Source organism: Dermochelys coriacea, chromosome 3 (genome assembly GCF_009764565.3).
Source record: "Dermochelys coriacea isolate rDerCor1 chromosome 3, rDerCor1.pri.v4, whole genome shotgun sequence".
In the NCBI taxonomy this organism is placed as follows: domain Eukaryota; kingdom Metazoa; phylum Chordata; order Testudines; family Dermochelyidae; genus Dermochelys; species Dermochelys coriacea.
This window is the reverse complement of record NC_050070.1, coordinates 180362479-180386692: the sequence shown is the minus strand read 5'-3', so window position 1 is coordinate 180386692 and position 24214 is coordinate 180362479. Positions and strand designations below refer to the sequence as shown.

Sequence of the window (24214 nt, the reverse complement as noted above, 5' to 3'; positions counted from 1 at the left end):
TAAAGAGAAGTAGGGTGCAATTTGTCACCAATATTTCAAATTGTTAGATATTTTATAACTAAATGATCTATTAATAATCCTTTAGGGGCTTCCTAGTAGAAATCGTCTAACTCAGGGAAATAGTTCTAGGCCCCTGTCAAGGTTCCTTCCCCACTCTGAACTCTAGGGTACAGATGTGGGGACCTGCATGAAAACCTCCTAAGCTTACTTTTACCAGCTTAGGTTAAAAACTTCCCAAAGTTACAAACTATTTTACCTTTTGCCCTTGGACTTCCACTGCCACCACCAAACGTTTAATTGGTTACTGGGAAAGAGTTGTTTGGAAACGTCTTTCCCCCCAAAATCCTCACCAAAACCTTGCACCGCCTTGCCTGGGGAAGGCTTGATAAAATCCTCACCAATTTGCATAGGTGACCACAGACCCAAACCCTTTGATCTTAAGAACAATGAAAAAAGCATTCAATTTCTTACAAGAAGAATTTTAATATAAGAAAAAGTAAAAAGAATCACCTCTGTAAAATCAGGATGGTAAATACCTTATAGGGTAATTAGATTCAAAACATAGAGAATCCCTCTAGGCAAAACCTTAAGTTACAAGAAAGACACAAAAACAAGAATATTCATTCTATTCAGCACAGTCTAATTTCGCAGCCATTTAAAGAAATCATAATCTAACGCATATCTAGCTAGATTACGTACTAAATTCTAAGACTCCATTCCTGTTCTGTCCCCAGCAAAAGCATCACACAGACAGACAGACCCTTTGTTTCTCCCTCCCTCTAAGTTTTTGAAAGTATCTTGTCTCCTCATTGGTCATTTTGGTTAGGTGCTAGCGAGGTTATCCTAGCTTCTTAACCCTTTACAGGTGAAAGGGTTTTTTCTCTGGCCAGGAGGGATTTTAAAGGTGTTTACCCTTCCCTTTATTTTTATGACAGCCCCAATCCAGCAAATCACTTAAGCATATGTATAACTTGGAGCTCACGGATAGCCCTATTAATTTCAACAATGGTATTGGTCCTTAAAGTTATACATGTGCTAACATGCTTTCTGGGATCAAGACCTTCCTCTCTGACCTGTTAGTAGTTACTAGATTCTTTTCTTTAGAAAAGAAAAAATTAATCCAAAATTAGAAGCGATGGCTCAAAAAACATGGAATGCTTCTGCTATGAAAAATTTATGTACCAAGTACTTATAAGCAAAATAGGCAAAGGGCAAATAGATACTCAAATATTTAGCTACCATTTACGTAGTATACTTTCCATTAAAAAAAAAACCCATTTGACAAGTTTCTTTGAAATCTGCTAATATTTATAAAGGTAGAAGTGTCTTTCAATTTTAAGAACATATCCAGAAATAATGTGCCATGGTTATGTGGGGAGGATCATCGTGTACAACATTTCTCTAAAGAAAAAGTGATATGTTCATTTTTGTGATAGTCTGTATTTTATCTCTGATGCCTGAATAATAGTGATTTATAAAACTGCTCAGACTTCTGAAATAAACAGTTATAAAATCATACATTTGGTTGTGTTCCTCTCCCTCCATATGTCAGATGTCTTCTAAGGCCCCAGTCCTATAAACATTTACGCACTTGAGTAATTTTACTAGTGTGAGTAGTCTCAATGAATAATTATGTGTGCGTGCCAAGGGTTCATCTACATGAGGAATCTGACCTGAAAAGCTATTCCAAAATAGCACCCTGTGTGGACATAAGTGTGACTTTATTCAAGAACAGAGTGTCCTCTCAGGGAGCTATCCTGGAATGGCTATTCAGGTCAAGTTCCCAAAGTGTTCACTGGATCAGGGCTCCTGGGGCCAGAGATAGCATAGCATCTTTGCATGTGTTTGTAAATTATCTTGCATAAAGGAATCCCAAATCTGATTATAATAGAAATATTAAATAATAATACTAGATGCAACCACATGAAATTTTAATCTGAAGGAAACAAATCAAGACCAACTTTTAAATGTAAACAAACAATATTCATTAAATGGTGTTTGATGTCAGTAACTTCCTAGCTCAAGATGCTGACTTGGGAAAGGTAACATATTTTTAAATGATTTTGAAGACAGAATCATTTGATTCTACCAAATATGAGTTATGCTCATAAATATGTTTATTTGAATTTATTGCACTGTACTCTAACAAAGGCAACTGCACATGGACAGCAGGAAAACAAAATTGTAAATTGTTAAATAAACCACAAGTGCAAGCAGAGCATCATCTGCTGACTAGTAGAAATGAAGCCAATTAAAATTCTGCTGATTTTCACAGGAATATCGTCTCATGTGACTGAACCCATAGAACATTTTTAAATGCAAATATTCATAATACATATATTAGAATACACAGTGAAATCCTCAGCATACAGTCCTACTAACATGGATATTACAGTTTAAAATAACTGGCCGATTTCATCAGAGAACATCCCTGTGTAAGGAAGAGATCCTGGTGGCATAAGACGGACAGAATGGCACTACACCATCCCCACCCTTTAGCAGCCCCAGCACAAGAAGACTAAATTCTGGACCTGAACTCAACACCTCTGCAAGGTCCAGCGATGCCTGGTTGAAAGCTTGATCCAGCAAGGTGCTGAGCATTGTGCACCCAACTCAGCAAAGCACATGCTTACCTTTAATCATGTGTGTAATCTGATGTCATGGGTACTATTTGCATGCTAAGTGCTTTGCTGGATCCGCTGTACAGTGTTCAGGTCCTTGCATGAGCAAGCCCAAGAAGAGCCCACAGGCTGCCAAGCCAGCTTAATAGACAGCTAAAGCTTTATTCTGCATACAGGAAAACAAAATCGGTAAGCAACATGATAACTTAATATTCTTCCAAGTTCCTCTAAATGTAAAACTTAGTTAATAGCAAAAGAAATTTACATAGAAAATATCTAAACCTTATCAAAATTTGCATTTGTTCTAACCACACATTTGAGCTACTGTATGTCATGTCAAGTTTTGTCAGCTGCACATCATCAGATAACCTACTCATTTCCAGAATAGAGATGTGACCAAGTTTCAAAACAAAGGCTTCTCTGAACAACAGGCATTAGCTGCTGACTCAAATAGAGCAAGAATTTGAGTGTCCCCAGCAAAGATTGCTCACACACAAAAAGTTCCAAAACCTGTTTTAAAAATTGCCAAAAATTATTATTTTGGGGTTATTTAAAAGTACAAAAAAGACAATCTTTATAAAATGCATTTCTCTAATCAGAATTCTGCAAAAAAGGTATCATATTTTAAAATGCTATGTCATATGGTGACAAATCTTGTCAGGTGATATCTGTCATGCGAATGCAAAGAGTTTTTACAGAGCACCAAAATTCACTGAGCTTGCTTTTCATGTTCTCTTTCATAACATCTTCTGTTACTTGTTTTTATTAAAAGTAAAAATTCCCAGTTAACTGTCCATTGTTCTTTCTCTCTCTCACACACACACATAAGGAACCATGGAAGGTGTAACATCAAGGGCTGTCTGGGATTTTACAATCATTGCTATCCTGCACACCATGGACACACAGAAAATCAGAACTGACATTTTAAAATGTGTATATTTCTTATTAGATACTTTGCTCCAAATACACTGATGCCTTGAGCAGAGAGGAAGAGAAAAGTCTCTTTTAGCTGCAACACTATTATGGCTTATGATATTCACACTTGAACAGGTCTGACATTCAATTTAGTAAGAGTATAGTGGTACAACTACAGTAGCCATTTTTAAAACCCTGTTGATATTCCCTCACCAAAGAGACAGTGTTACCTCAGTATTTCGCAATATTCTCTGTACTCTTCTGATAGACTATAGGAAATACCTTGATCACTGTAAAACAAAGTGGTCACATCATTACATTAACTAAGACAATCGGGAAGCTTTTAAGGATGACCTATGTACACACAACCCAGGACATTACAACAGATGTATCATCATCATCACAGCAAATCCTAAAGGAAAATAGCCTCCTTACAGATCAAGTGCCACTTGGATCACTCTCTGGTTAGGTCCTTAAGGTGGTCTGGCTGGATATTCAGTTTATGTCCATTCAGTTTATGATCTTCTTGTACCACCAAAGCTTTTGGTGACCACAAGATCACTGGCTGTGTAGCAACATTCCTTGGCAAACAAACTTCATAATTCTTTGGTCTTCCATCCTAATGATATGTCTGTACCAAGAAAGGTGCCAAAATCCATCCACTCCTGATGGAGGCAATTGCTAGGTCTGGCTATGAATAATCTTCAGTGTTGATCTTGTCCTGCTACTTAACATGTAACAGCTGACAAAGATGATGAGAATCAAAAACATCAATCTGCCACTCTTTGGCCTTCATTGTCTTTCACTGCCATACAGCAGAGATAATATAACAGTGGTATGTAGCAAGTTTGATGTCACAATATCCCCACAAAGTCACCAAAACATGGCACAGCTGCTGCTTTGTGAATGTCCACATCTTTCAAGGATCTTCCAGCACAATCAATCACACTTCCAAGTATCTGACAGTTGCCACCTGCTTGATGTCTCATCCAGACAGGTTAATACTAAACTGGTTGTAATCTGGAGCTGGAGGCTGCGTGATGGTAGTGCCAAATGACTCAATTTTGTTCAGATTAATAACCAGACCAATGCACGCTGCTTCTGGCATGACCCGATCAGCCATCAGCTGGAGACTGAGACAACAAGACAATATCATTGATGTATCTGAGATCTCACAGCAGAAGGTGTCCAGTTCAATGCCACCAAGAGCTGTCTCCTCAAGCTTATCCATCATCTAATCAATACAGATATTGAACAATGATGGTAACAGAACTCAGCTTGCTGTATTCCCACAGAAACAGGAAATCATGTTGCATATCTGCCATTGACTCAAACACAGCTTTCCATTCCATGATAGAACTCTTCTATCAATGACACTCTCTTCCCAGGGGCACCAAGTATCTTGTCAGATCCCTACAAACTTGCTCAATGCACTAAATCAAAGGCCTGATGGGAGACTATAAGAAGTACTGTATACAGAAGTGTAGAGGAAACATGATATCAAGTATGACAAAGTTCTGTTGGCAAATATGTCAATGAGAACCAGTGGTATGAAAAATCTTACTGTGAAACACCTTGTGTATGTGTGTATCACAACTGGGGCTGTCATTACATGCTGATATAACTCTACCCAATGTAATATATTGGAAAAGAGACAACTAAGGGGGGAAATGATTGAGGTCTATAAAATCATGACTGTTGTGAAGAAAGTAAACAAGGAAGCGTTATTTACTCCTTCTCATAACACAAGAACTGGGGGTCACCAAATGAAATTAATAGGCAGCAGGTTTAAAACAAACAAAAGGAAGTATTTTTTCACACAATGCACAGTCAACCTGTGGAAATCCTTGCCAGAGGATGTTATGAAGGCCAAGACTATAACAGGGTTCAAAAAAGAACTAGATAAGTTCATGGAGGATAGGTCCTTCAACGGCTATTAGCCAAGATGGGCAGGGATGCTGTCCCTAGCTTCTGTTTGCCAGAAGCTGGGAATGGGTGATAGGGGATGGATCCGTTGATGATTACCTATTCTGTTCATTCTGTCTGGGGCACCTGGCCTTGGCCACTGTCAGAAGACAGGATACTGGGCTATATGGACCTTTGGTCTGACCCAGTATGGCCGTTCTTATGTTCTTAATATACTGTTCAGATAATAAAATGTGGTATGATATAATTATTTCATACAGTTGTGAGTGGAAATTTTCAAATGAACAAAGGAAAAGTTTGGTACCTAGCTCCCACTGAAACCCGATGGATTGGGCACCTAGCTAACTCAAATTTTTGCCTTTGAAAATCCACTCCCAGAATGCATCATCACATTTTTGAGGAAAACTGGAATACCTGACAAGAATAGCCTGGGACCCAGTCTTCTCAGAGATTGCCTCTTCTCCTAGTTCCTGCTACAAAAGCGATGTGCCATGCTGTGTGTGTTCAAAGTGCCATGCATTAATCAAATATTAATAATGAATTAACCAACAGGTGCCAAAACACCACAATGATTACTTCATCAAGGACTTCTCTCCATCTGCCTTTCTGGGAAAGTTTTAATCAAACTGATCAACTTCCCCCAGTACTGTCTCTCGTAACAGGCTAACTCATAATGAAGAGCTAACAGATGTAATGTGGCAGTTCCACAGTCAGAAAATGAATGTGTTAAAACTTTTTATTTTTAATTATAGCTTTCAGGATACCACAAAAACTGAAGAAAAAAGAATCAGTGTTTTTCTTGCTTCTTATATCACACATGGAGTCTCAAAGTGAGACTTAAAAGAAAGAAAAATTGCAAATATTAAATGTGTGCATCCATTCTCTAAAGCCGCTTGTAATTCAGATATTTTCCAATCCCTGAAACTACAGGCAGTTCCCATTAGGTCTTGAGACAGATGGTAGCATGAAGAGGCAGGTAACATAAGATAAACAGCCATAACAGTCAGAACGCCACCTTGCAGCTTTGAAGACTCTTGCCACCCCAGCTCTTCTCATCAGTCACCTTGAGAAAAAGCAACAGTTAAAATATTTCTCTAGTTAATGAGAAAACTCTGCAGTGTTTCCAGAGGTCCCTTCTGAATGATCCAGTCCCTGCATTTTAATTTAGGTTTACAAGTTTCAGGTTTTAACAGAATGAACTATGCATAACAACACACTTCATAATACGAAATTGAAAGCCCTTGATACACTTGGTCTACTGAAGATTTTAATTCTAAATCCGGAACAAATAAAACCAAGTAAACACAGCAGGGCTTTAACCTCACTCTTCTAACATGCAATAATCTTATTTGGGAATGGGTTTTAGCACAGATATGGGAGAAGTTGTAACAACAAAATACATAAACTCTGACAGGAAAAGGAAGGTATTTACATTTCATTTTTCCATGTTTGTAATTAAACAATCCTTTTACAATTAACTGTGATTATCATCTAATCTACAGAAGACTCTTTCCATTACTGCATATAAACAGGGTTTTCACATTCCTTTGAAAACACTTATTGGAGTGTTAATTTGAAAATAATGGGCCATATTTTAAGGAGCAGACTGTAGCTCCTGCATAGCCATTAGGAGCTCATCAATGGACAAATTTTTGAGCCAGGAAAATCTACTGTCCCAGTTTGACATCTGGATCCTAGTCATAGTCTGAAGAGAACAAGAGACACTGCTGGGGGAAGGGGGGGGGATTCTGCGTGACTAGGCACCTGCAGAAAATGGCTGCCCCGCAGATTTCCTGTTTCCCTGCAGAAAATGGCAGGGAAGCCCCACGGGGGGGAATGCAGGGGTAGACCATGGGCGCAGTTTGGGGGGGCATTGCCCCCCTCCAAACAGAGGCGAGGCATGGGGGGATACACGGGATTACATGCCACTGCCCCCTCCCCCCATTCTGCAAGTGCAGACCTGCCCAGCTGAAGGAGGCTGTGTCTGGGCTCCGCTGACTGCAGCTGAACACCAGCTCCTGGGTCCTAGTGCCAGTCGGGCTCCCCTTCTGTGTGCAGGGAGCCTTCCTGTCTTCTGTTCCGTGCAACAGTGAGTGCCTGCGGTGGGGCTGGGTAAGGAGGGGTGGAAGAAATGCGGGAAGGGGGGGTGAGGGGAGAGGCAATGGGGAAGAAAGGGGAGGTGGAATAGAACGGGGGGGGGAATGTGGGAGTGAAGGGAGGGGGATGGAGAAGAAAAGGGGATTGGGGAATCATGGGGGGAAGCGAGAGCCCGGCATGTGGCATCCCCTCGGTAGCAGCTGGGGCTCCCCCATTAAGCAGACTCCTCTGATGAGCCCCACCCCCCCAGATCCCCTCCCCACTGATCCCCAACTAGCTGCACCTGGACCCCCACCCCATCAAGCCCCACTCCCCCAGCACCCAGACTCCCCTACTGAACGCCACACAGCCATCCTCTGCTGGCCCGAACCACCTGGACCAGGATCCCCTGCAGAGTCCCATTGCCCTGGAATCCCCCAACAAGCCTCTGTGCATCCAGATGCCCCACTGAGATGCCCGCACCCAGATTGACCCAAACAGAAACCTCTCACCCCACATCTGGATCCCCCCCCCACACTAAGCCCCTCCACACTTGGATCCTGCTGAGCTGAGCCTGCCCACCCACACCTGATGCACCTGGCGCAGAGGGCAGGGCCCCGGGGTGTTTCTGGGGCAGGTCCAGCCCCTGCACTGTGTCAGGGTCAGGTGCAGCCTCACTGCCGAATTCCTGTACCAGGGGCGGTGGGGGCTTCAGGGTGATCTCCCACCTCAATGCAGCCAGTGTCCTGTGCTCTCCACTGCCATGCTGGAGCCACATTTATTTTTTGACAAATAAAATTTGCAGAATTTTAAAATATTGTGCACATCATTTTTAATTTTTGGTTGCAGAATTTCCTCAGGAGTAAAAAGAGAGAAGCGGAGTATGAGCATTAAGACAGGTACATAGACATCAGAGGGTATCTGGTTAGCAATTCTCACTCTCTGAAGATAGTCCTCGTGGTTAAGCAATCTTTGGTAGCAGGATGGAACTTTTTGTAGTTAATGACCTGACATCTGAACAACTCGCTCTAGGAATTGGTGTGTAGTGCGTGTCATTTTACCTTTGTACGGCTGTTTCTTAAGTACTGCACCTGTAAATGGAAAGTGAGCTACTTCACCAGTCTGCACTGTCACTCCAAGTGCGTTAGATCAAGATGGCCATTGTTGCAACATGCTGTCTCACTGAGACTGTGTATCTCCTCTTTTCCTCCTCTGTTTCCTTTCATCTAAAGCAAGCTATCTACCCTGGGAGCTCCTTGTGGCTGGTTCCTGCTGGTCATTGTTTCTGTGGCTTCTCTGGCAGTTCTGGCTATTTCTTTGGAACCTAGATGCTCTCATCAGATAACCTTGTTTAGCAAAATCTCTGTGTGCCATTGGCTACTCTGCCTCTAGAGCAGCTGTCCTTCAATCATACTGGGCCTGATTCTCCATGGCTTTGCACTTTGTATAGTCACTCATACCTGGGCATAAAGAGTGTTCTTTATACCCACTTTACGCCAATGGAAATGACTAAGAGGCAGGGCTGGATTACCCAGTAGGAAGACTAAGCACATGCTTACGGCACCAGCAAAGCAGGAGGCACCAAAAAAAATGAGGTTTTTTTTTTAAACTTGTTAATTAAAAAAAAAAAGCATCGAAGTAGTCATCATGGGAAAAATCAGAACATTCCACTCCACTCCACTCCACACTCTTCCCCCGTTTTTATGTTCTCCTTTTATTACTTATCCCCACCTAAACCAGGGGGGCATCCTACTAACGTAGATCGAAATAATGTGAGGAAATCAGATCCTGTCATGTATTGCAATAAATTTGTTTTATTATTGATATATTCTTCAGAGTTATACGTACTTGATTCTTTTTTTCCCTTTCTTATATATATACTAAAATAGTGTACGTTGTGTAATTTGAAAAGGAGTACTTGTGGCACCTTAGAGACTAACAAATTTATTTGAGCATAAGCTTTCATGAGCTACAGCTCACTTCATCATCCGGATGATGAAGTGAGCTGTAGCTCATGAAAGCTTATGCTCAAATAAATTTGTTAGTCTCTAAGGTGCCACAAGTACTCCTTTTCTTTTTGCGAATACAGACTTACACGGCTGCTACTCTTAAACCTGTCGTGTAATTTGTTATCAAGGAATGCAAAAGAAGCTTTTAGAACAGAACAAATATGCCATATTCATACCATGTGCTGCACGCTCTCAATCTTGTTGGCCACAGTGCTGTTGATTGTTGTCCGGTGGCAGTATGTTTTTTTTCTCAACAGTCCAGTTACTTTATACATTTTTCTCTGCCTCAACACACCGATGGGCAGTTCTTAAAACATATTTGGGCAATGATCGTGTGTTGAAATCTCTTTCTAATACTCGCTGGGAGGCACATGCAGTGGCAACAAGTGCAGTTCTGGAGTCCTACTCAAAGATTGTGGATGCATTAGAAAGTATAGCTGAAGACAAAAGGGACAAAAGGAATCACAAAAGGGAGAAACAATACGAGAGGCAGAAAACATTGCAAACAATAAGCAAGAACTAGAGTTTGTATTCATGGTGACCATGTGGAATGAAATTTTACAACACTTTTATCACACAAGTCAAGCTCTCCAAGAAAAAGAATTGGATTTGAAAACATGTGCAGACCTCTGTCAATCATTAGCGGACCACTTACGCACTTTGAGGAATGATTTCAAAAGATTTGAAGACATATCAAAAGATATCTTGCCTGATAATAACTACAAAGAAGCCCAGTCCCACAAATGAAACAGGAAAAAACAAGCAAATGATAGCAGTGCAACAGAAACAGCATTGAATCCTAGAGACAAATTTCACATATCTACTTACTACGCTATAATTGATACACTTGAAGCTCATATGAAGAGGAGAGGTGAAGTGTACAAAGTAGTATCAAGTAGATTTTCTTTTCTAAACGATATGGACTTATCTGACGAACAATATTCACAAGGTTCCCAAAAGCTAGTTGATTCATACCCTGTTGACTTGAACATGAATCTCTGTGGAGAAGTATGGCAGTTCCACAGTTATATGCGCGCAAAGTTTAATGAAACAGGAAAAATGAAATTCAGTCACATTGTATTCCGTCTTTCAATATTGTGTCATGAAGATCAATGTGTATTTCCAAATGTAGAGATCGCACTATGTATTTTTCAAACATTGATGATTGCTAACTGGTCCGCAGAACGCTCTTTTTCTCAGCTGAAAAGAATGAAAAACCCTCAGAGAACAACAATGTGTCAGGACAGACTTGATTCACTTTCCCTATTGTGTATGGAAGCAGACATGCTTCATTGAGTCAGCTTCGATGAACTTATCCAGAATTTTGCAATCAGAAAATCTAGAAAGAAGCTATTTTAATTTCAGCATACATGTAAGTTTTGTGTCATTTTGAAAAATAAAATTTTATTTTACGGTATAGTATTGTTTTTATTTTTAATTACATATGGGGGGGCACCATAATCTTTTCACTGCTTAGGGCCTCTAAAGGTCTTAATCTGGCCCTGCTAAGAGGCAAGGGAATGGAGAATCAAGACCACTGTTCTGCAGCTTCCACTCTCCAAGTCTTAATCAAAGCATGCTGTAGTAGTTGTTCGAGTGATTTTTATTTGCTCTTTGAACTATTTCAAGATCAAGTACAGGAACAGATTTCCTATTTGTGTTTTCTGGCTACCTGTCATCCCTTCACACATGGGGTGCATGTCTTCAGACTGTCTTCCAAAGTTCACAAACATAGGGGAGTTCTGCTCTCTTACTCCTAATCCTGGAGCTCTTCTTTGTCTCTTTTTTAAATCATACCAAGATATCATCTGGCTCCAAATTAACCTGTTCATGAATTATATCGTCCTCACTCGGTTCTTTATATTCCAATGCAAGCTCTCTTACTCCTGTCTGTGACTGGGCGTCTGCCCCGCACTGGCCCTGATAGGGTTAAAACACAGCCTGGAGGGCTGCAAGGAAACACGCCCAAGGAAAGAGACTGACTTCCTAGAGGGCTGTAGAACTAGCACCGAGAACAGGGCTACTACAGCTTGCAGCCCTGAGGCCCTGGGAAGAGGGTGATGAAGCCAGAGGCAGGAGCCGAAGGTGCTGGAGCTGTGGGGAAATAGTCCAGGAAATTGAGACAGACTGGTGGAGAAAGAAAGGAGGGCCTGTTTTTACAGGGTTCCTGGGCTGGGACCCAGAGCATTGGGCAGGCCTGGGACCCCCAACACCACTCGCCACTGAATAAGCGGTCAGGCTATGGATTGCCAAGCCACTGTGAGAAGTGGCTAGACTGTTGTGGAAGGAGTCCCCTGGAAGTGGGGAACCTGGATTATGGCACAGCCCTCCAGCTGTGTCACGAAGCAGAGGCAATGAGACCAGATCTGCAGGCAGAGACAAGGATGGGGGAACCACCACCACCACCACACCTGCTGACCAGAGCTAATTCCCAAAACGGCCAGCAGGAGGCCTCAGTATGATGAATAATGCCATGACACTGTCCCTCTCTCTAACTTAAATGAATAACTACATTTCCAGCTTGTAGGCTTATTTACACCTAGGCACCCTGCACAGCACAAATTTCACCCATTGAAATCTAAATTCTCCTACCTTCATTCTCAACCTTGCAGTGCCTTTGTACCATTTGAGCAGATGCACTATTAGCTAAAAAGAACTGCAAGACTTTAGTGCAGATACTAAAATAAATGGGGAGGGGAAAAAAATCTGAGATTTGAAAATATATATCTAGCAAGCTGGTGATATACTGTATTAATGCACTGAAAACTGCAAAATATGTGACTTAAAAAACCCTGCAATGTGTTGTAATCAGAGAAAGAAAAAAAGGCAGCTCAAAAGTAATGCCCAACTGGCGCCCAGGGAACTGTGGGTGTAAAATTGATAAGTGTTTGAACACCATCTGCCAAGATATTAAAAATGCAATTCCAGACATAAAGGGAAGCATAACAAATTACAGAACCTTCTGAGAATAACTGTCCTGAAAGTCTAGTTTAAAAGCAGAAGAAAAAAATATTCACAAGTTGGGAAATGCATTTGATTGCTATAGATTGCGAGATTCCATTGCAAATGTGTATTTCTAAAAAATCAGTGCATGAATAAGAAAGCAAATTTCTATTTTTGAGAAGCACTATGATATTTGTTTTTTGAAATGCTGGTATTTGCCAGTAGGAGTAACTTATTATCATCTGATTAAAAAGAGTGGGGAACTCAGACATCATACAGTCAATATCCTGGTTTAGAAACGTGTTCAAGCAGCCACAACAAACTCTATTGGCCCCCTCCCTCAGGGGGTATGTTTCTATTCTGTACTTCATATAAATGGCCAGTGTACAGCACTGTAAGCACAACTGATTTGTATATGTCCCCTCCATACATTTTCTGATTCTTTTCTTCTTTTTATTTAAAATCCAGAAACATTCTAATTAGAGCCGTTGTCATGCGTGTGCTCAAAACAAAGGATAAAATGTAACTTGTACATCAAAGAGTCATAAGTAAAAAAACACCAATTGAGAGTCTTCCCTGCCTTGGGGTCACTTTGCATCACACCACCAACTCCAAGAAGCTCTTGAAGTTAGCATAGGCAGCCAAGAGAAATAAAACCAGCATAAGGAGATCTGCCAGTGGCATAAATCCCTCATAATAGCTCCTATATTGACCCCAGCAACTAAGCATAGGGGTGTGGCTGAGACGAAAAGGTTGCGGTCTGGGCTGCTCTGTGCCCAGCAAATTGGTGGCCACGGGACTGGTCTATGTCCAGATATGGGCTTAACGTGCAGCCAGGCAAGGACCAGGGAAGCACAAAGGTAGCTTACAGCCGCCTTTATACAGCCCACTGTCTTTGCTGAGTCATGCTGTACATTCAACAACCAGGATCCAAGCCAATATCATTATTAGGACTCTGTGTCTGTCACGGAGGTGGCGGAAGTCATGGATTCCATGACTTTCCACAACCTCTGACTTCTGCAGCAGCCAGTGTAGCTGAGATAAGAATTGCTATCCTTGATATTTCTAAGGTACAAAAAAATGAGAAGGAGGTATTTACCTTTCAATCTTCTTTATATAAAGTAGTGGAGGAAGAGAATGCGCACCACCCACTTTTAATCCAAGCTGTAGGTTAGCCACCTATAGCTCCTGCCTTTCACTTTGGAGAGTTCAAGAAAACATTGAGTTGTGTTTTAATGGTATTTTTATCCACCTTTCTCATCTCCAGCATGTGGTCACCCATTTACAGAACAGAATTACACAAGTTTCTGCATTAGTGTAAGACCAGACAGAAATCAGGAGAGAAATCATTTTTAAGGTGTCTTTTTAGGCTATGCTAACAAAGTAGCTTTGCAAGAAGCAATTGCTTGGAATGCCTGGAGCTTATAACAAACATGCATTGTGTGTCTGCACCCAACAGCCCTTTTACAAGAGCCAGTTGTAATCCCAGGGACCAAGTCTTTAACTCAGGTCCATCTGAACTGAGGAAAGAGATCAACATTTCATTGCATTGCAACTACAACAGCATGACAGAGCAAATTGCCCCTGGGAACAGAAGACCCCCATGGGCAGTTACGAAGGGCTTAAGATGGAAGCACATCAGTTATATTAAATCCCCTTCCCTAAAGCCTAATATAGCCCCATAGGAAAGGGGAGGAAAGCTGAGAAGAAACTAGCTATACAACGGACTCTATACAACAGAAGGAGAGACCTGGACATTCTTACCTTAGGGGAATGAGTTTCTAGTTGTCTAGAGCCAGCATTGCTTTTTTATGGCTAGACGACACATTTAGGAGTTATAGCCCTGATTTTTAAAGTATTTAGATATTGCTGTGCTCAGCATTGCAATGTCTAACTGATTTAGGAAATTAAGACTCATTTTCCAAAGTGCCTAAATCCCTTTTTGCAATGAGGCTGTCTTTTGTTTTGTGTTTATACAGCACCTATCACAATGGGGTCCTGGTCTGTGATCAGGGGACTTAGGTGCTATTATAATATATACTAGTTGTACATTGAATCCAAGTAGCTTGTGATCCTTGAAAACAAGCCTCCCTGTTGCAGTTATATGCTCTGTCATCTCCTCCCTATTATAAGCAGTAAATGCAGGATGGTTTTGCATCTAGCTGATATATCTACTTTCTGAAGTATTATTAAGGAGCTTCTCCTATTGTCTCCTTAATGAGTGATCCAGGAAGTAAGTTTGTTTCCACTCTTTTCCAGTCTGAGTGGAGCTGTATCAGCTGCAAAATGTAATTGCTCCTTGTAATATTATCTGGCATACATAGATCACCCTTAAAAAGTCAGTATCTACCTAACAGAGCTGTAGTTCACGAAAGCTTATGCTCTAATAAATTTGTTAGTCTCTAAAGTGCCACAAGTACTCCTTTTCTTTTTGCGAATACAGACTAACACGGCTGCTACTCTGAAACCTACCTAACAGTTATCACACAGAAGGATCTGAGATCACTTATTTCCTATTTTAAGAACATCGGGAAAACGTGATGGCTTAGGTAGCAGCGTGTTGTAATTGACAAACTTTGACTCTTTAATGGCAACCACTGCAGTTAGCTGCTATGAGATTTACTATTAAGTTGTATCTCATTGGTTTTGGCACAACACTTTTGACATGTAGTACCACCTGTATAACTCCTCTTCTCCATCTCTCCAACCCTCTCCAGACAATACCCACCAGTGTTAGCATCCCACTAGTTTCACTTATTCCCATTAGGTCCCACTTGTCATCATTTAGTGCCACTTACAGCGCATCTTGCTTATTGCCCCATCAGTCCTGCAAGTTTGTTTACACACCTCTTAATTTTTAACGTTCATCTTTCACTAAAGAACAGTTCCAACTTCTTCCCTTTAATTCACACTAGAACTATTTGCCAGGCATCCAAGCATTAAGAAAAACCTGCCCTTGAGTAAGTTTCTTTCCTAATTAAAAGCCTGTTGAATTAGACACAGCTGTTTTTGAACTTGGAGGCTGGTGTCCCCACTGCTTAAATGGAGATTATTGAGCCAAATCCTCAGCTGGTGTAAATTGTGTAGCTCCATTGAAGTTAATGAAGATTACAAATGCAAACAAATATTCTCATCAGAGAAGAGTAGCCCACGCTTTGTCAACTCTATACCAGCGTTTCTCAAATGCAGCCACTAGTGGATTTGTTTGTGGCCATGACAGCCTCCAAAGCATGGAGGAGAAGGGCAAAGCAGCGCCCCCTCCCTGCTGGTCCCAGCTGTTGCTCCTAAAGAGCAGTTACCAAGGGCAGCGATATGCGCTGCCTTAGAGTTTGTGCTGGCCAGAGGCAGTTCTTTTCAGTGGAGACAGCTGCAGTATTCAGTCCCCTGGGCAGCTCCCCTCACCTGCCCAGCCAGGGCATGGGGAGCCTGGGACCCCGCAGGTGGCTGGAGAGTTCCCAACCCACCGACTCTGGGGCAGGCTCTCATCATACCCCTAAAAAACAATAGATGCCTAAGGACCTTTGAAGATCCACTCCACAAACAATTAATAATAATATCTAGATAATAGTAATATCTTTCATCAGTGGATCTCAAAGTGCTTGTCAAAGCTCAGCATCATTTCTATTTTACAGTTGGAGAAACTGAGGCACAGAGGTGACCTGATAATCCAATTGCACATTCAAATTGTGTTCAAATGGCCAGGAAGATGCCTAACTGTGCACTAGCGCTTCCAATTACTCGATTGGTATGTGCAGCTGGGGTAACTGGGCATTCACATTAGTGGACCAATCCTTCAAACTCTCTACACTTGGATTTCCCATTGATTTTCATTGTAGTTTTGGGCATAAAAGCCTGGCAAGATCAGGTCCTAAGCATACAGTTGCACTCAGTTGCATAAATAGGGGAATCTCAAGTAGGAGCAGAGAGGTTATTTTACCTCTATATTTGGCAGTGGTATGACTGCTGCTGGAATACTGTGTCCAGGTTTGTTGCCCATAACTCAAGAAGGATGTTGGTAAATTGGAGAGGGCTCAGAGAAGAGCCACAAGGATCACAAAACCTGCCTTCTAGTGATAGATTCAAGGAGCTCAATCTGTTTATCTCAGCAAAGAGTAGATAAAGGAGTGGCTTGATTACAGTCTGTAAATATCTACATGAGGAACAACTATTTAATAATGGGCTTTTCAATCTAGCAGAGAAAGGTATAACATTAGCCATACAATAGCTGGAAGTTGAAGTGAGACAAATTCAAACTGGAAATAAGGGGTACATAGGTGCTGGAACTAGGGGTACATAGGTGCTGCTACATCCCTGGCTTGAAGTGGTTTCCAGCATATATAGGGTTTATAGTTTGGTTCAACGATTCTCAGCATCCCCACTATACAAATTGTTCCAGTACCCCGGAAGGTGTAAGTTAACCTTTGGAACAATTACCAAAGGTCATGGTGGAGTCTCCATCGCTGACAATTTTTCAAAAGAGATTTTTCTAAAAGATATGACCTAGGAATTATTTTGAGATGTGTTATGGCCTGTATTATACAGGAGGTAAAACTAGATGATCCCAATGGTCCCTTCTCGTCTTAGAATCTATGATATTCATGACTTTGCATGCAGTTATTTACTTGCCTTCTTAAGAATCTGTCCTCAGGTGTTTTGTTTTCATTCTTGTTTGGATTAAAAACTGTTCCCACGTTGGACATTGGCTGCCAGGAAAATGGCCATGGCGATGTGAGAAATCGTAGTTAAAATGTGTTGGGCACTGGTGGTGGTTCTGTTATATTTTTATTTTCATTTCTCTTTTACAGCAAGGATTTCAAAGGTTGTTTTGCCCCACGCTCAGGCCCTAACCCTGCAGTGAGATCCATGCAGGTGGATCCTCATGTCTATGTGGAGTCCCTTGGGTCCATTTGTGTGGCTCCAGTTGCAGGAATGGGACAGTATTTTTGAAAATGCGTAGTGTTGGCCTAACTCTTCTCCTACTGAAGTCAGTGGGAGCAAAGTTGGGGCAAATCTGAGCACCTTGAAAACCCCTTCCTTTATTGTTCTCTTCAGGTGACTTTAGGCCCATGTTAACCCATCTTTGCTCTGTTAGATAAATAACTCTTTGTTTCAAACATTACAAAACAAAGGAGTCCTCATTTGTAAATCTATCCTGTTACGTTATCACTACCACATTGATCTAAAATGGAAATTCTCTAAAACTAAATGCAAATTACAGATTAATACAGAGACTGATTCTTCATTGTGTTACTCCAGTTATACATCAGCACAGTTCCATTGAAATTGACTGAGTTACACCCATATAAAACAAGAGAAAAGCAGTGGTGAATCAGTCCCATAAAATATAAATTGTGTGCATGGGAGAAAGGCAATATTGTACTTTAAATTTTGGCTATTTGGCAATGAGTTCCTCTGAAACTATAGAGGGTGATTAATATTACATGATATTATACATAGCTCTTGTACAATACTTCTCATTAGTAGATCTCAAAGCACTTTACAGAAAAAGTGTATTGCGAAGTGTTTATATAGACAACTAATATTTATTTAAATGGAAGTCCTGCTAATTTCGGGCATGCCAAATGTGACATGAGATAGTTACTCTGCTATTGATATAAATCCTTCATTAGCCTATTGCTGTTTTTGCATAATTATGCATTTCATTTATAAAAATTATTTCATATAGACTACACCTGATGATCACCTTCTAAATATCTTGGTATTACTAATTTATTACAGAGTTTTATTTTTGTGCCAATAGAGGCAACCTTTCATTGGATTTAATACATAGATTGAGTAGTTATAATGTTAAGGATAGTATGTATATGTTGTTTAGTTCCCTTCATACATTTTCTGAACCAACACCCTTTTCCAACGTGTATATGTAAGTTTAAAGCCCACTATAGATTGTACTCAAAACTGCTAGGTAGACAAATGAGGATTTTTCCATCTAATTCTATCGAAAATGCCCCTCGGACATAATTAAATGTGCTCTCTCTCACTTGAAGCAAAATGAATAATTCATGGGGTTTAGGCATAATCAGGTTATGTGCTTTGTGAAATTCTCAGATGTGCAAAGGTTAATTCTTTTGTTTAAAAAAATAGCTCAGATGGTTCTATCCCCAACACAAAGATGCAGGTTGCCTAGGATACCATATTAAACAGGCAGAAAGGTTCAGGATGTGTAGACATCCCTTTACATGAAATCAAATACATTCCAATACTTATTTAATTCAATATGCTTATTTATATATAAAAAGACTTGTCTTTTATATAAAAATGCAGGTTGCCTAGGATACCATATTAAACAGGCAGAAAGGTTCAGGATGTGTAGACATCCCTTTACATGAAATCAAATACATTCCAATACTTATTTAATTCAATATGCTTATTTATATATAAAAAGACTTGTCTGATCAAGTCTTTTTTTAATTTTTCAGGAAAATAACAATACAAAAAGGGAGAGGAATGGGGAGACTAGAGCAGAATGAAGGTGAAGAAATGTAGCCACCCAAATAGACAGAGGGAGAAGAAAAGAGAAAAAGGTAAGACAAAGGAAAAAAGAATTAGATGCTTAGGAGGTATAAAGAAACCTTATGTAGACAAAGGTGAATTACACTGATCTGTCAGTACACATATATGTTACACATAAGGATTACAAGTTCTGATATCAATTTCCTTTTGCTGTGTATAGCCAGAAATGCCATCCAGATGTTTTCAAAATTCTGGAGTTTATTCTGCCATTTGTTGTAGGCTCGTCTCTCCTAAGCTGCCAGATCACACAGTTCAGTATATGAGCTCTCTCCATGTAGTGCTGCAGCAGCCACCTGTCACTGCAAAATCATTTCCTTGGCTATCAGAGAAGAATTGCCTCTCTTCCAAATCAAGTGGCCCTAGAGATCTAGATCCAGATTTTCAGCTGGAGTAAATCATATAGGGAGAAATTCTCTTCTGTTGCTCCAATCACTTTTGTGCTGCTCATGCCCTAATTGACCAGCAGAAAATTCCTCTGGCATAGGCATAGCCCCTACATCAATTGTTCCCTCATCCTGCTGTGGAGGGTTTGAGGGGGTGGGGTGAAGCATGCTGGCATTTGGCCAGCTCTTAAATGGTATATAGTTTCTTAGCGACTGTAATCAGTTGTCATAAATTAAAGCAGCCCCTATGCTGCTCTAATTTATGGCATCACCAGGGTAGTTTAAGAATCAGAGAGGCCTGTTATCTCCTCCACCTCCTTCTAGAACTGAATGTGTCTTGGCACAGCAGAGAGTCTTGAACATCTTTTGTTCCTTGCCTGTACTTATATCACTCTGCATTTGCTCTGTTTAAAATCTGTGACTCTGTAGCTCTTATTTACTCTAGAAAGCCTTTGGGGGCTAAAGTTTATATGAAGGAAGCAAAATAAATGTATTGTAGATAGTTGATGCATAAGAGTTGATTAGACTTACTCTCCTAATAAGAAAGTTTTCCAGAAGACACTCATCTAGTAACCTCCTATACTAGTGCTACTAGTGATTTAAGAGCATGAGTCCCATTGAAAAATGATTGGTTAAGCACCTGAGTGCTGATTCTTCTCCCATTAAAGTGAATGGGATGTGTGCCACTAAATTCAATGGGAGCTGCTGCAAGCTGTGAACATTTATTGTTTTATAATCTCAAAACTTCATTGCAAATATTTGGACTGAAGACAGAAAAAAACCCATCCTGCAACTGGATTTATGCGACTGGATCAGCAAGTATGGAGCTAACTGGGGCCCCAGTGAGGAAGAAAAAAAGCTATACCTTTTTTTAAAATTGAATTAAAATCCTTTTTGATTTGAGGGACTTTGCAAATGATTTTCCTTTTCCTACTAGTAAGCAGAATGAAGATGCACTAATGAATGGTATGATTCTGCACTCTTACTTTGAAAAAGTAGTATCTTGGGGATAACTCTTAGAGTAAAGCACTACCTAACGTGTAAGGATGGCAAAATCAGTAACAATTCTCAAAAGTAAAACTGTAGTCACTGGATTTGCTGGATTCTTGGAAATACATTTGCCTCCCAACATTTAGACACTGGGCTGGAAATGAGAGAAACTCCTGTGTAATGCTATGGGTTCAACCCTGCAAGGTGCTGGGTATCTTTAAATGTCCCCTGATTTAAATGGGCCCTATATTGTTCTCCTCATATTATTTATTTCTATCAGGTGTTATAGGATGCAAGTATCATTTAATTGCGTAACTGGAACTGTAAAGAGAGGCCATGATTGAGCACATGATTTTAGTCATCCACAATCTGACCAACAAGGAGGAACTGTTAGAGAATGTGAAGGTGAAAGGTAATTTGGGTGACAGTGATCACCCAAGGATTCTAAGGAAAGGAAGGATTGAGAGTAGCAGAATAAGGATAATGGACTTAAAAAATGCAGACTTTAACAAACTCAGAGAACGGATACGTAAGGTCCTTTGAGAAGAAAATCAAATGGAAAAGGGAGTTCAGGAGAGCTGACAGTTCCTCAAGGAGACAATATGCACAACTATGCAGAAAGGCACAACTGCAAACTATTCTGATATACACAGAAAGGACAGGAAGAATAGTAAAAGGCCAACATGGCTCCATCAGGAGCTCTTCTATGACCTGAAAATCAAAAGGGAATTCTACAAAAATGTGAACATGGTTAAATTGGTAAGGAGGAGTACAAAAGAACAGCACAAGTAATTAGGGACAAAATCAGAAAGGCTGAGGCAAAAAGTGAGTTATACATGGCAAGAGAAATAGGCAATAAGAAGAGATTCTATAAATACTTTAGGAGCAAGAGAAAAACAAAGGGAAGTGTAAGCACTCTACTTAGTGGAGAAGAAGAGCTAATAATGGATGGCAACAAGCAGGTTGAGCTGGTTAATGACTATTTTGTTTCAGTCTTCACTAAAATAGGTTAATGATGACAAGATACTCATCATAATTAATGACGACAACCAGGGGAAGGAATGCAAGTCAAAATAGAGAAAGGCCAGATTAAAGAATATTTAAATAAATTAGATGTATTCAAGTCAGCAGGGCCTGATTAAATTAATCCTAGAGTACATAAAGAACTAGCTGAAGCAATCTCAGAAATACAGGGAGGGGATGGGAGACTGGAGCTTCCCCTGGAGGGAATGGTCAGCCCTCCCCAACCTGAGATCCAGGTGCCAAGATGGAGAGATGCCCTTAACCCAGACTGAGTTCTAAGTGCAGAAGACAGGAATTTCTTCCTACAGATGAAGCCCTTGGAGGCGGAATAGAGGCGAGGCACTTGGAGGTGGAGGAGAGGAGAGAGGCTAAGCGCTCGGAGGTGGAAATGGAGGCGAAGCACTTAAAAGCAGAGACAGAGCTGTGGCACTTAGAGCTGGAAAGGGCTAAGCTGAGTCAGCCAGGTAGCCCTAACAGACCTCCTCCTCCAGGTACCACTCCCAATTCCAAAAAATTCCCCACATACAAGGTAGACAATGAAACAGAGGCCTTCTTAGAAAATTTTGAAAGGGCCTGCCTTGAGCACAACATCCCTACAGATCAATATATGGTGGAGCTGACAAAAGGCCAGAATTAGAATGGGACTAGCATCCGAGCTGCCCATCGGTGATTCAGAGCCCAAAGGTGGAACCCACACATGGCATTTCCCCGACACACCTACCACATAGTAAAAAATTGGGATGTCTGGATATCAGGAGCAAGTGTTTAAAACTCTGGAAGTTCTGTCTCTCTTAATGCAAATGGAGCAGTTCTTAGAGGGTGTTCCTGAGGAAATAGAAAGGTACATCCTAGATTAGAAGCCCAAAACTGTAATCCAGGTGGGGGAGATTGGAGCCAAATGGGTGGAGGTGATGGAGAAGAAGAAAGCTAGTAGCAGTTGTGGGGATTCCAGAAGGGGCAACCCGAGATGACACCCCACCATCGGGGTCAACCCAAGGCCCCACCTCACAAGGAGGAACCCTCCACACAGCCAGGGAGACCCCAGATGCCCTCTTGTCCCACCACCCTACTTTCCAACCACCCACCTCGCCCCAGCCCAGTCAGCTGGGCAGTGCTTTAAATGTAATGAGCTGGGGCATGTGAAGGCCAAGTGCGCCAAGAGCACCAGCTGACTGCAACTCATCACCCCAGGACCCCACCAAGAGCCTTCAAGCCCAGATGCCTCACAAATACCCCCAGAGCGAAGGGAAACTGTGAGTGTGGGTGGGAGGAAGATTAGTGCATGGAGAGACACTGGAGCACAGGTGTCAGCTATCTGCTAATCCTGGTGGACCCCAAATTCATCAACCTAGAGGCCCAAGTGAAAGTGCAATCCTTTAAGGACAACTCTTTTAACTTGCCTACAGCCAGGTTGCCTGTCCAGTACAAGGGCTGGTCAGGAATATGGACTTTTGCAGTCTATGATGATTATCCCTTCCCCATGCTGCTGGGAGAAGACTTATCCAACCGTATGAGGCTAACAAAAAGGGTGGGAATGGTCACCCGCAGCCAGGCTAAACAGGCCTCCACACTTAACTCCATTCCTGAGACTCCTAAAAGGACCCAGTCTGTGTCCCCTGATACTACAGGCCCGGGGACCCAGACAGAGGTGGTGGTGGAATCAGACCCCAGACCAGAGTCTATGGCAGCGGTTGTAAATCCAGTTCCTGGGACCCAGCCAGAACCAGCCCAAGGACTGGAACTGGCAAAGCAGTCAGCACCAGAGCCCATGCTTGCAAACCAACCAGAGTCAGGGGAGCCAGCACCAGAGGGCGCCACAGAGCCTACACCTGCAGCAGCAGCTAAACCAGCAAAAGAAGTTCAACCAGAGCCTGAAATACAACCCAGTGCACCAGTGGAGAGCAGTTCACAGTCAACGGAGACACCCCCATCACCTGCCTCGCTTCCAGTGGGACCAAGTCCAAGTCCACAACCCAGTGAGGAACTAATGTCTCCAGCATCAAGAGAGCAGTTCCAAGCAGAGCAGGAAGCAGATGAAAGCCTCAAGGGAGCTTGGACAGCGGCCAGAGCAATCCACTGCCTCTCAGCTTTTCTAATAGGTCCAGGTTTGTTGTAGAAAGAGGACTTTTTATACAAGGAAACCCTTTCTGGTGGGCACATGGAGGACTGGCATCCTCAAAGATAGTTGGCTGTTCCAACTAAGTACCGGGTAAAGCTCTTGAGCTTAGCCCACGATCACCCTAGTGGCCATGCTGAGGTGAATAGGACCAAAGACCGTTTGGGGAAGTCATTTCATTGGGAAGGAATGGGCAAGGATGTTTCTACCTATGTCTGGTCGTGTGAAGTGTGCCAGGGGGTGGGAAAGCCCCAAGACCAGGTCAAGGCCCATCTCTGGCCACTCCCCATAACTGAGATTCCATTTCAGCGAGTAGCTGTGGATAGTCTGGGTCATTTCCCTAAAAAGACACCCAGAGAAAAGCTGTACATAGTGATACTGACCTTCATGGATTTTGCCACCCGATGGCCAGAAGCAGTAGCTCGTAAAAAAAAAAAAAAAAAAAAAAGGTGGGGGCTAATACCATGAGCCAGGCATTGGAAGACGTTTTTGCCAGGGTAGGTTGGCCCTCTGACATCCTTATGGATTCGGGAACTAACTTCATGGCAGGGACTATGAAATGTTTTTGGGAAGCGCATGGGGTGAACCACTTGGCTGCCACCCCTTACCACCATCAAATGAATGGCCTAGTGGAGAAGTTTAATGGAATTTTGGCGGCCATGATATGTAAATTCATGA

General features: G+C 41.7%; 1 long non-coding RNA gene across 1 annotated transcript in view; it reads left to right on the top strand.

Moving 5' to 3' along the window:
* The first annotated feature begins 1921 nt into the window (after window positions 1-1921).
* Window positions 1922-24214, top strand: part of LOC119852793 — a 56443-nt gene continuing 34150 nt past the window's right edge. Inside the window, exons 1-2 of the long non-coding RNA XR_006280312.1 lie at window positions 1922-7551; window positions 18931-19035. This is a non-coding gene — a long non-coding RNA (uncharacterized LOC119852793). The remainder of the gene's footprint in view (window positions 7552-18930; window positions 19036-24214) is intronic.